Below are 10,715 nucleotides of genomic sequence, written 5' to 3'. Positions count from 1 at the left end.
TTTCTTCAGTGTGATGCTCTGTGACTTTGTGTTCTGATAAAAACTTCACTTAGTTGCCGATCGAGCTTGACTGATTGCCATGGGCTGGTGGCTTTGGTCTGTGGGTCCATGCAAAGGACATCCAAAATGTGTGATCCATGTAGATAAGAATGCTTGTGCCACTTTTTCTACCAATACATCTGCAAGTGGCACCATTTCTCCACATCCAATGATGTCTAGATGGATATACGAGAATCATTCCATAGACTGACAATCCCTGTTAATACTTGGCCACACAAAATGATCTATTGGAAGTTTCAATCTGACTTTTTCACTTAGGTGGGTTAGTCTGTGTACACTATTAAAGACAGTCTGTAATTCCTCTGGAATGAGAGGTCTAGTTTCTCTTCATGACACATTGCACCAAATGCTGACCTTTGCCATGCTAGCCATACTACCAAAAGCGGCAGACCAGTAGTGCTGTCCTACTGGAAACATCATAGTTGTTTATATATGGGGTATGTGGTGGCCTAGGAAATCACTTCTACCCTAGACCAAAAGCTGGTCACAAATTTTTTATCCCCTTTTATATGATGCAACTCAGTTGTGAATTGACTAATAAATTCAAACTGCCAGAATTGTCTTGGGGAAGAGTTGTCTGTCAATTTAGCGTATGAAAATGTTATCGGTTTGTGGGCAGTATAAATTACGAAAGAGTTGGCTTCTATATAGGGACAAAAATATTTCACAGCTTCACAAATTACAAGGAACTCCCTGTCAAACATGCCCCACTTCACCTGTGCTGCCATGAATTTGTGTGAAAAAAATCCAAAGGTTGCCGATTGTTATCATACCCTCCCACACATCACCAGTAGTTCTTCAGTCTCTTCAAAAAGATTAACTGCTTTGTTTCAAATGCTTCAAGAGGAGTAAGACATACAAATAATTTTGTTACTTATCTTCATTTTCTCGTTGTTGGCTGCAGTTCATCACATCTAGGGGAAGACTCTTGAGGCTGAAATTTTGACTTTGTGGTTTCCAGTTGACATGATAATTGAAGTAATTTCTGTTTTACTACTTTTTTAATTTTATCCCATTCTTCTAAGTCACCCTGTCTTTGCAATCTCCACTTTGAAAAACAAATTCACATTTTTATTTCCAAAATTAAAAACATATCAGGTTCCATCAGAGGCATGCCCACTACACTTAACTCATTCTGCGGTACTAACAATATTCCAAAGACTTTACAAAACAAAAGAATTTACAAACTTTCTTGGCAAAAGAAGAATCTTTGCCAAGTTATATCATTATTTTGTAAATGAATCCAAAAATAAATTTAATAATTAGCATTTGATTCTGCAATTAATGATATGAATTTCAAGTATGCCATATATTTTGTGATTTCAAATGTTTGTAAAAGAAGAGTAAACTAACTGCACATACAGAGTTAGTAGATATTGATTATAACAAATTAATTTCTTTTTATAGATTTTAGTCTGAAATATAATGCATCATATACAAGATCAAGTAAAATTCTTTTAGTTAAACAACTGAGATAATGTTCACCTATACAAGGTTTGAAAGTATTCCTGGTATCGACTAGTTCCCTATAAAAAAAAAGGTAATATTAGAGAAGGGTGTCCCATTACACAATGCTTATTTCATATATATGGAGTGCTGGCCCTAATGCTTATTGGCTAGTGTTGACTACTATAGACAATAATGCATGGGTTACTGGGTGTGCCAAAAGAGCTGTTGCTTGTAAATCTGTCTTCAGCCGGTCGAACTCTTTCTATATTTCTGTGGTCCACTGCAGGGGTCATTGGCTACTCACATACTTTCCCTCTAGTACTGCTGTCAATGGTGCTTGGACCCTGTGACATAACTGGTCATATATCAGCTTGTAGTTCCTCAGTGCAGTGATCATAGCAGAAAATTGACTGTAAATAAAGGTGGGTACACCACTATTTACATTCTCTAATGTGGTAGACACATACACGTTTGGGTTCACTGGTTTAACTCCCAAAAATGTCACTGAATTAGTTGTGGCCAGTCTTAATTACATAATTAAGTCTCATTAACCAGGTATGCACATACTGCATCTTCTAATTATATGATAATAGTCACTGTGTATTATAACTTAACCAACCAACAAACAGTTTCACTCAAATGAACAATACATGAAGCACTTTTATGCTAAATTTAATCAGTAATCACTGTTAATTGTTCTACTTCATTGTCTATCTTCTTATTCAAAACAACATACCATTGCACCATTACATTATTGCTTTTTTTCTGACACAGGTTCCACACTCAAAATCTCGGAACAGACAGACTTAAAATAGCTTCAGGCACTGAGCTTGCATAGCTTTGCAAAAATGGTTACTACAGCTTCACATGGTTAAATACATAAGATTAGAATTTTACATCTCAATTTAGTTGAGTAGTGTAGAAAAACTGGTTTTGGTCTGAACTTTATGTTACAATAAGAGTTTTGAATGAAGAAAGCCTTCTTGAGGATGAAACTGCAAAAACAGCTAAATAAACAATACCATACATAAAAGTGTTGATTACCCAGAAAGTGTTTTTGGCGACTGAGTGTGTGTAGTGTATGTGCAAACTCCCCACTTCTCTTACACGAGTTGACTTACTTGGGAATGTGCAGTCGATCTTCTTCTCTGGATAGCTGGCTTCTGGAATCTCTGCAAACTTCTACTCTGACGAATGATGCTAGTCACAGGAACCTTTAAGACTCTCTCTCTCTCTCTTTGTGAAATAACGAGGTACTCAAAGAATGCTTTCCAACAACTATTGGTATATTTGAACTTCCATAAAGGACAAAATTCACACTTCTCACATAAACAATTGACTTCTAGTAAGTCACTCCTGTCATCTCACATTAGAAACAATTAAGATACATTTACAACATAGTTGGTTTAACAACCACAGAAATCATGAACATGTTTTGCCTCTAGCAAGTCTGTGTTGAAAGTTACTAAAAATCTTTTTTCAACTCGACTGTTTTTTTCATCACTAGTCAAAGTTATAAAACAGCACAGAATAACACAGAAGTTCCTTGGGGCTGCAGTGTTCTTTCATTACAATTTCCTTGGCGCGACCAACAAGTACTTGTCTGCACCATTCGACCACAGTGTCTACAGTCTTCTCACTACACGCTTTGGACCTGCACACACAGACAGGTGATGCACAGTAGACATGCTCTCTCACACTTATATTTAAAATATCATGTGTTCGAGATGGTAGAAGGCCAAGTGGTTTTAGAATTTACGCGGAAATTCTTAAAACGCTACAGACTGCACAAATGCCTCTGATTGCCTCTTTTTGTCATTTAAGTTGTTGGTTGATTGAGAAGAATTGTTCATAACAAAACTCCATATGCCAAGTTGTTGTTGAAAATACATAGTAGGAATTGAGTAATAGCTCATCACTAATGCAAGACTTAAGTTTACAGACAAATTCTAACTTTGTGCACAGTGTAACAGACCTCTGCCAATGTTTGACTTTATCTTACAACGAAATGTAATGAAAGCCTTATTTGACTGGGTTGTGGTAATATTTTGTGAGGGTCCCTTATAACAGGAGCCGAGAAAGCGTATGTCGTGCTTGAAATGCACTCACATCAGTCAGTCATAACAGTGCAACGACACTTCAGGACAAAGTTCAACAAAGATCTACCAACTGCTACCTCCATTCGGCGATGGTATGCGCAGTTTAAAGCTTCTGGATGCCTCTGTAAGGGGAAATCAACGGGTCGGCCTGCAGTGAGCGAAGAAACGGTTGAACGCATGCGGGCAAGTTTCACGTGTAGCCCGCGGAAGTCGACGAATAAAGCAAGCAGGGAGCTAAATCCCCCCAGGGGATCCACAACTCTTTTGTGGATACGTGCGTAGCGAGCACGGGACCCCGAGCTGATGTGGCCTTCCTTCCTTTCCGGGCTGCATACCTTCCCTTTCCGCATCCTTCCCCGTCCCCCATCTTCGCCCCCCCCCCCCACCTCTGGCTCTTCCCTTACCTTTCTCCCCCTCTGGGAGTATAGTTTGTGCCTACTCTGGAGACGGACGCTCGAAACTGTTCCAAATTCCTTGATTTCTACGCTTGCAAGTCCTTGTCCTTCCTCTGTCCTTCTCTTTTCCTTCCCTTTTCTCTTTGCCCTTTTCTCCGCTGCGGCGTTTGAGACCCCCTCTTCTTTCCTTTCCCTTTCTCTTTTTTCCTCCCTGTGCATGTCTGAAGGCCGACCCACGCACTTCCATGCGTAGCCGGTGACGGGGTAACGCGTAATTCCCCGCCCCGGGTAGACAGGTAGGACACGTACGTACCCCCTGGTAACGGCCAGGCCCAGGGAGGGGTGATTACCCGAGCTGATACCTTCCGAAAGTGCCGATTGGTCCCTCCGTCCGTTTGTCGGGAGGTGTGACCTGAGGTGTGAACAATCACCTAAGGCGGGTGTGCCCTCAGTGAGGGCCCCCACAAGGGAGGAGCGCGCCATCGGAGACGCCGGTAATCATGGGGGATTCTTCCGCAATGGTTTCCTCACCTTCCACTATGTCTGCTCACAAACGTAAGTTCACTGAGTCTCAGCCACAGACGGTTCTTCCATCGTTGCCACAGTTCCTTGTTGTTTCTCGGTCTGACGAAGGTCACGACTTCTCCACGGTCAACCCTTTCATTATTCAGAAAGGTGTCGACGCAATTGCAGGTCCTGTAAAGTCTTGTTCCAGATTACGGAATGGCACCCTGTTGTTAGAAACACACAGTGCCCTCCAGGCACAAAAATTGCTGCGTACTTCTCTGCTCCACACCTTCCCTGTCCGGGTGGAACCGCACCGTACCTTAAATTCCTCGCGTGGAGTCGTTTATACACGCTCCCTCGATGGATTGTCTGACGAAGAAATTCAGCACTACCTGTCTGACCAGGGTGTAACGGCTGTTCATAGAGTTACGAAAAGGGTTGACACGAAGATCATTCCAACCCGCACTGTCTTCTTGACATTTGACAAAGTTCAACTCCCATCGAAAATCAAAGCAGGCTATGAGATAATTTCCGTTCGCCCTTACGTCCCAAACCCTACGTGTTGCTATCGATGTCAGCGGTTCAATCACACCAGTCAGTCCTGTTCCAATCCGGCCAAATGTGTTACGTGTGGCAAGGATGCCCATGAGGGTGTTTGTCCACCTCCATCACCTCGCTGCATCAACTGTATGGGTGACCACGCTGCTTCCTCTCGAGATTGCCCAGTTTTTAAGGACGAAAAGCTCATCCAGGAAATAAGAGTGAAGGAAAAGGTGTCGACCTTTGCTGCTCGAAAATTATTCGCCAGTCGACAGCCCACCGTGCCTCAGACAGGCAAATACAGCACTGTCCTTGCTTCCCCTCGGCCAACAAAGGAGGCGGCCACACAGACTTGCGACCTCACCTTTAGTGCCACGGTCGTCCAATCGGCCAGCGCAAAGATCGCCCGTTCAACTTCACCACTTTCGCCTGCCCACTCTATGGCTCACCCTTCGTCGGGTTCTGCTAAATCTCGAGCCCAAAAGTCAGACACCAAGTCTTCGAAGAAAGAGCATACTCGTGAAGAGTTTTTACGTACGGCAACTTCACCACCATCGGTTCCTCCTTCATCTAAATCTCATACTTCCAAGAAGGCTACAAAGAAACCCAGTTCCTCTCCTTCTCCGCCAAGGCGTGTCCCATCCACAGCGCCACCTGGCGGAAATCGCCCTCGGCCGTCTTCTGTGTCGCCGAGGCGCACTGCTGGTGGCCGGTCAACCGGCCGATCGCTGGTGGCAGGAGCTGCTCCTGACCAACCTATGGATCAGGATCTTCTGCCTTCGGCTGAATGCCATTCCCTGCTGTCGGTCGCAAGCTCTGAGCAGTCGTTGAGTTGACAGCACCCTTGGTCACAATCCTCCATTTTCTGTTCACCCTATGTCCATTATCCACTGGAATATCCGCGGCATTCGAGCCAATCGGGATGAATTGTCGATCCTCTTACGATCCTACTCGCCGGCCATCTTCTGTCTTCAGGAAACAAAGCTGCGTCCTAATGACCGCTTTGTTTTCCCTCATTTTCAGTCCGTCCGATATGACCTCCCCTCTGTGGAAGGCACTCCAGCCCATGGAGGACTCATGATTCTTCTCCATGATACTCTCCATTATCATCCAATCCCCTTAAACAGTTCCTTCCAAGCTGTCGCCGTCCGTCTTTCCCTTTCTGGATACACGTTCTCTCTTTGTACTGTATACATTCCATCGTCCACACCAATGGCACGAGCTGATCTCCTTCATCTTCTTGGTCAGCTTCCACCCCCCTCTTTGCTGGTTGGGGACTTCAATGCCCACCACCCGCTTTGGGGATCTCCACATCCTTGTCCACGTGACTCCCTATTGCTAGACGTCTTCCACCAAGCAGATCTAGTTTGCCTCAACACTGGGGTCCCCACGTTTTTGTCTGCCTCCACGACAAATTTATCTCATTTGGACCTTGCGATCGGTACTGTTCCGCTAGCTCGGCGCTTCGAATGGTTCGCCCTTGATGATACACACTCGAGTGACCACTTTCCATGTGTCCTTAGGCTGCAGCCTCAACTGCTATACATGCGCCCGCGACGCTGGAAGTTTGCCCAAGCCGATTGGACACTTTTTTCGTCTCTAGCGACATTCGATGACCGTCGCTTTCCCAGCGTCGACGATGAGGTCACACATATTACCGACGTTATCCTTACAGCTGCGGAACGTTCAATACCACGCACCTCCGAATTGCCCCAGCGCCCCCCAGTTCCTTGGTGGAACGAGGCATGCCGTGACGCAATACGTGAGCGGCGACGTGCTCTTCGCATTTTCCGTCACCATCCTACTTTGGCAAACTGTATCCGCTATAAGCATCTCCGTGCGCGATGCCGTCGCGTCATCCGCGATAGCAAGAAGGCAAGCTGGAAATTCTTTATTAGCTCCTTTAACACCTTCACTCCCTCCTCGGAGGTTTGGAGTCGGCTTCGACGGTTCTCAGGCGCGCCTAGTTTCTCCCCGGTCTCTGGGCTCACTGTCGCGCATGATACCTTAGTGGACCCCGTCGCAATTTCTAACTCATTGGGTCAGCACTTTGCTGAGATTTCGAGCTCTTCAAATTACCCGCCAGCGTTTCTCCCGAAGAAACGTGCAGCGGAAGTGCGACATCTTGCTTTCTCCTCTCAAAATCACGAAAGCTACAATACTGTTTTCTCCATGCGGGAACTCCAACATGCCCTCTCTTCTTCTCGCTCCTCCGCCCCAGGATCGGATGGTATCCATGTCCAAATGTTGCTGCATTTATCAACCCATAGTCTGCGTTACCTCCTTCGCCTTTATAATCGAATTTGGACCGACAGTACTTTTCCCAGACGATGGCGGGAAGCTATCGTCGTTCCCATTCCGAAACCTGGAAAGGACAAACATCTCCCCTCTAGCTATCGCCCCATTTCTCTCACGAGTAGTGTCTGTAAGATTTTGGAGCGTATGGTGAATTACCGTTTAGCTTGGTGGCTGGAATCACGCAGTCTTTTAACACCTGCCCAATGCGGATTCCGAAAGCATCGCTCTGCAGTTGACCATCTCGTTGCTCTCTCCACTTATATCATGAACAATTTTCTCCAGAAACGCCAAACGGTAGCAATATTTTTTGATCTGGAGAGAGCATACGATACCTGTTGGAGGACAGGCATCCTCCGCACACTGTTCTCTTGGGGCTTTCGAGGCCGGCTGCCCCTTTTTCTTCGCGAATTTATGGCAGAGCGAACATTTATGGTGTGGGTGAACACTACTCTCTCCCATACTTTCTCTCAAGAAAACGGGGTACCCCAGGGCTCCGTGCTGAGTGTTGTACTGTTTGCCATCGCTATAAATCCAATTATGGATTGTCTCCTTCCTGATGTCTCGGGCTCCCTCTTTGTGGACGATTTTGCGATCTACTACAGCTCTCAACGGACCAGCCTTCTTGAACGACGTCTTCAAGGATGTCTCGATCGCCTCCACTCTTGGAGCCTCGAAACCGGCTTCCGTTTTTCTCCCAGTAAGACCGTTTGTATTAATTTTTGGCGACGTAAGGAGTTTCTTCCGCCCTCATTACATCTGGGTCCTGTCAACCTTCCGTTTTCAGACGTCACTAAATTCTTGGGTCTTATGTTTGACAGAAAACTGTGCTGGTCCTCCCACGTTTCCTCTCTTTCGGCTCGCTGTCTGCGAACGCTCAACACCCTCCGTGTCCTGAATGGTACCTCCTGGGGAGCGGACCGAGTGGTCCTTCTCCGCCTCTATCGCGCCTTAGTGCGCTCGAAATTGGACTATGGAAGCATAGTCTACTCCTCTGCTCGGCCGTCTATTCTTCGGCGTCTCGACTCTATCCACCACCGTGGATTACGTTTAGCGTCTGGAGCTTTTTACACTAGCCCTGTGGAAAGCCTTTATGCTGAGACTGCTGAACCTCCGCTGTCCAATCGGCGAGCGGTCCTTCTGAGCCGTTATGCTAGCCATCTGTCTTCCATGCCTGCTAATCCAGCCCATGACCCTTTTTTCGACGCCTCCTTTGATGTAGGGTATGCAGGCCGCTCCTCCTCCCTACTACCCCCGGGAGTCCGCTTCCGTCAACTGCTCCATTCTCTTTCCTTCCGCTTTCCTAAAACCTTCTTGACAACTTGGGGTACAGCACCGCCTTGGCTCCGTCCCCGGATCTGTCTGCTCCGTGATCTTTGTCAATTTCCCAAGGATGGTACACCTTCACTTGTTTATCGTCGGGCATTTGCTGCTCTATGTGCACAAATGACGGACGCCACCTTTATTTACACCGACGGCTCGAAAACATCATTGGGTGTAGGGAGTGCCTATATTGTTGGCGACGCCCCAAATCACTTTCGGCTTCCCGACCAGTGTTCGGTTTATACTGCGGAGCTTTTCGCTGTTCTCCAGGCTGTCCACTACATCCGCCGCCATCAGTGGATACAGTACGTAATCTGCTCAGATTCTCTCAGCTCTCTCCTCAGTCTCCAAGCTCTTTACCCTGTGCACCCTCTGGTCCACTGGATTCAGGACTGTCTGCGCTTACTCCACCTGGGGGGCGTCTTGGTGGCGTTCCTCTGGCTCCCGGGACACGCTGGTATCTGTGGGAATGAGGCGGCTGATATAGCAGCCAAGGCTGCAGTTTCTCTTCCTCGGCCAGCTATTCAGTCGCTTCCCTTCACCGATGTACGGAGCGGTTTATGTCGCAAAGTTGCTCAATTATGGCATGTGCATTGGTCAACACTTCCCCGAAATAAATTGCGGGAAGTGAAAGCCCTTCCTTGCGCTTGGACCTCTTCCTCCCGAACGCGTCGTCGGGAGGAGGTAATTTTAGCTAGACTCCGGATAGGGCACTGTCTTTTTAGCCATCGACATCTTTTAAGCGACGATCCTCCCCCACTCTGTCCGCACTGCTCTCAGCTGTGGACGGTAAGACACCTTTTAATTGAATGCCCCTATTTTAATCCGTTACGCTCCCGTCTACAGCTATCGCCTGATCTATTGTCGATTTTAGCAGATGACACGCGCTCAGCCGACCGCGTTCTCCAGTTTATTAGTGACAGTGAAATGACGTCAGTCATTTGAAGTTTTATCGGGGACCATCAACCCCTCTCTGTAGTGGACTTTTAAGCCTTGTTTCTGCTTTTAGTGTCTCCAATTATTTGAGTTTCGTTCCCATTTTTGCTGTTTTCCGTTTTCAGTTTTTATTATTTCCTCAGTCACGGACTGGGCGCTAATGACCATCGCAGTTTTGCGCCCTAAAACCACAAAAAAAAAAAAAAGAGGGAGCTAAATGTACCACAGCCGACGGTTTGGAAAATCTTACGGAAAAGGCTAAAGCAGAAGCCTTACCGTTTACAATTGCTACAAGCCCTGACACCCGATGACAAAGTCAAACACTTTGAATTTTTGGCGGGGTTGCAACAGCTCATGGAAGAGGATGCGTTCAGTGCGAAACTTGTTTTCAGTGATGATGCAACATTTTTTCTTAATGGTGAAGTGAACAGACACAATGTGCGAATCTGGGTGGTAGAGAATCCTCACGCATTCGTGCAGCAAATTCGCAATTCACCAAAAGTTAATGTGTTTTGTGCAATCTCACGGTTTAAAGTTTATGGCCCCTTTTTCTTCTGCAAAAAAAACGTTACAGGACACGTGTATCTGGACATGCTGGAAAATTGGCTCATGCTACAACTGGAGACCGACAGCGTCGACTTCATCTTTCAACAGGATGGTGCTCCACCGCATTTCCATCATGATGTTCGGCATTTCTTAAACAGGAGATTGAAAAACCGATGGATCGGTTGTGGTGGAGGTCATGATCAGCAATTCATGTCATGGCCTCCATGCTCTCCCGACTTAACTTCATGCAATTTCTTTCTGTGGGGTTATGTGAAAGATTGAGTGTTTAAACCTCCTCTACCAAGAAACGTGCCAGAACTGCGAGCTCGCATCAACGATGCTTTTGAACTCATTGATGGGGACATGCTGCGCTGAGTGTGGGAGGAACTTGATTATCGGCTTGATGTCTGCCGAATCACTAAAGGGGCACATATCGAACATTTGTGAATGCCTAAAAAAACTTTGAGTTTTTGTATATGTGTGCAAAGCATTGTGAAAATATCTCAAATAATAAAGTTATTGTAGAGCTGCAAAATCGCGTCAATCATTTGTAATAACCCTGTAG

The sequence above is a fragment of the Schistocerca nitens genome, chromosome 6 (assembly GCF_023898315.1).
Source record: "Schistocerca nitens isolate TAMUIC-IGC-003100 chromosome 6, iqSchNite1.1, whole genome shotgun sequence".
Classification (NCBI taxonomy): domain Eukaryota; kingdom Metazoa; phylum Arthropoda; class Insecta; order Orthoptera; family Acrididae; genus Schistocerca; species Schistocerca nitens.
The sequence above is the reverse complement of the archived record's forward strand: the minus strand, read 5'-3'. Positions refer to the sequence as shown.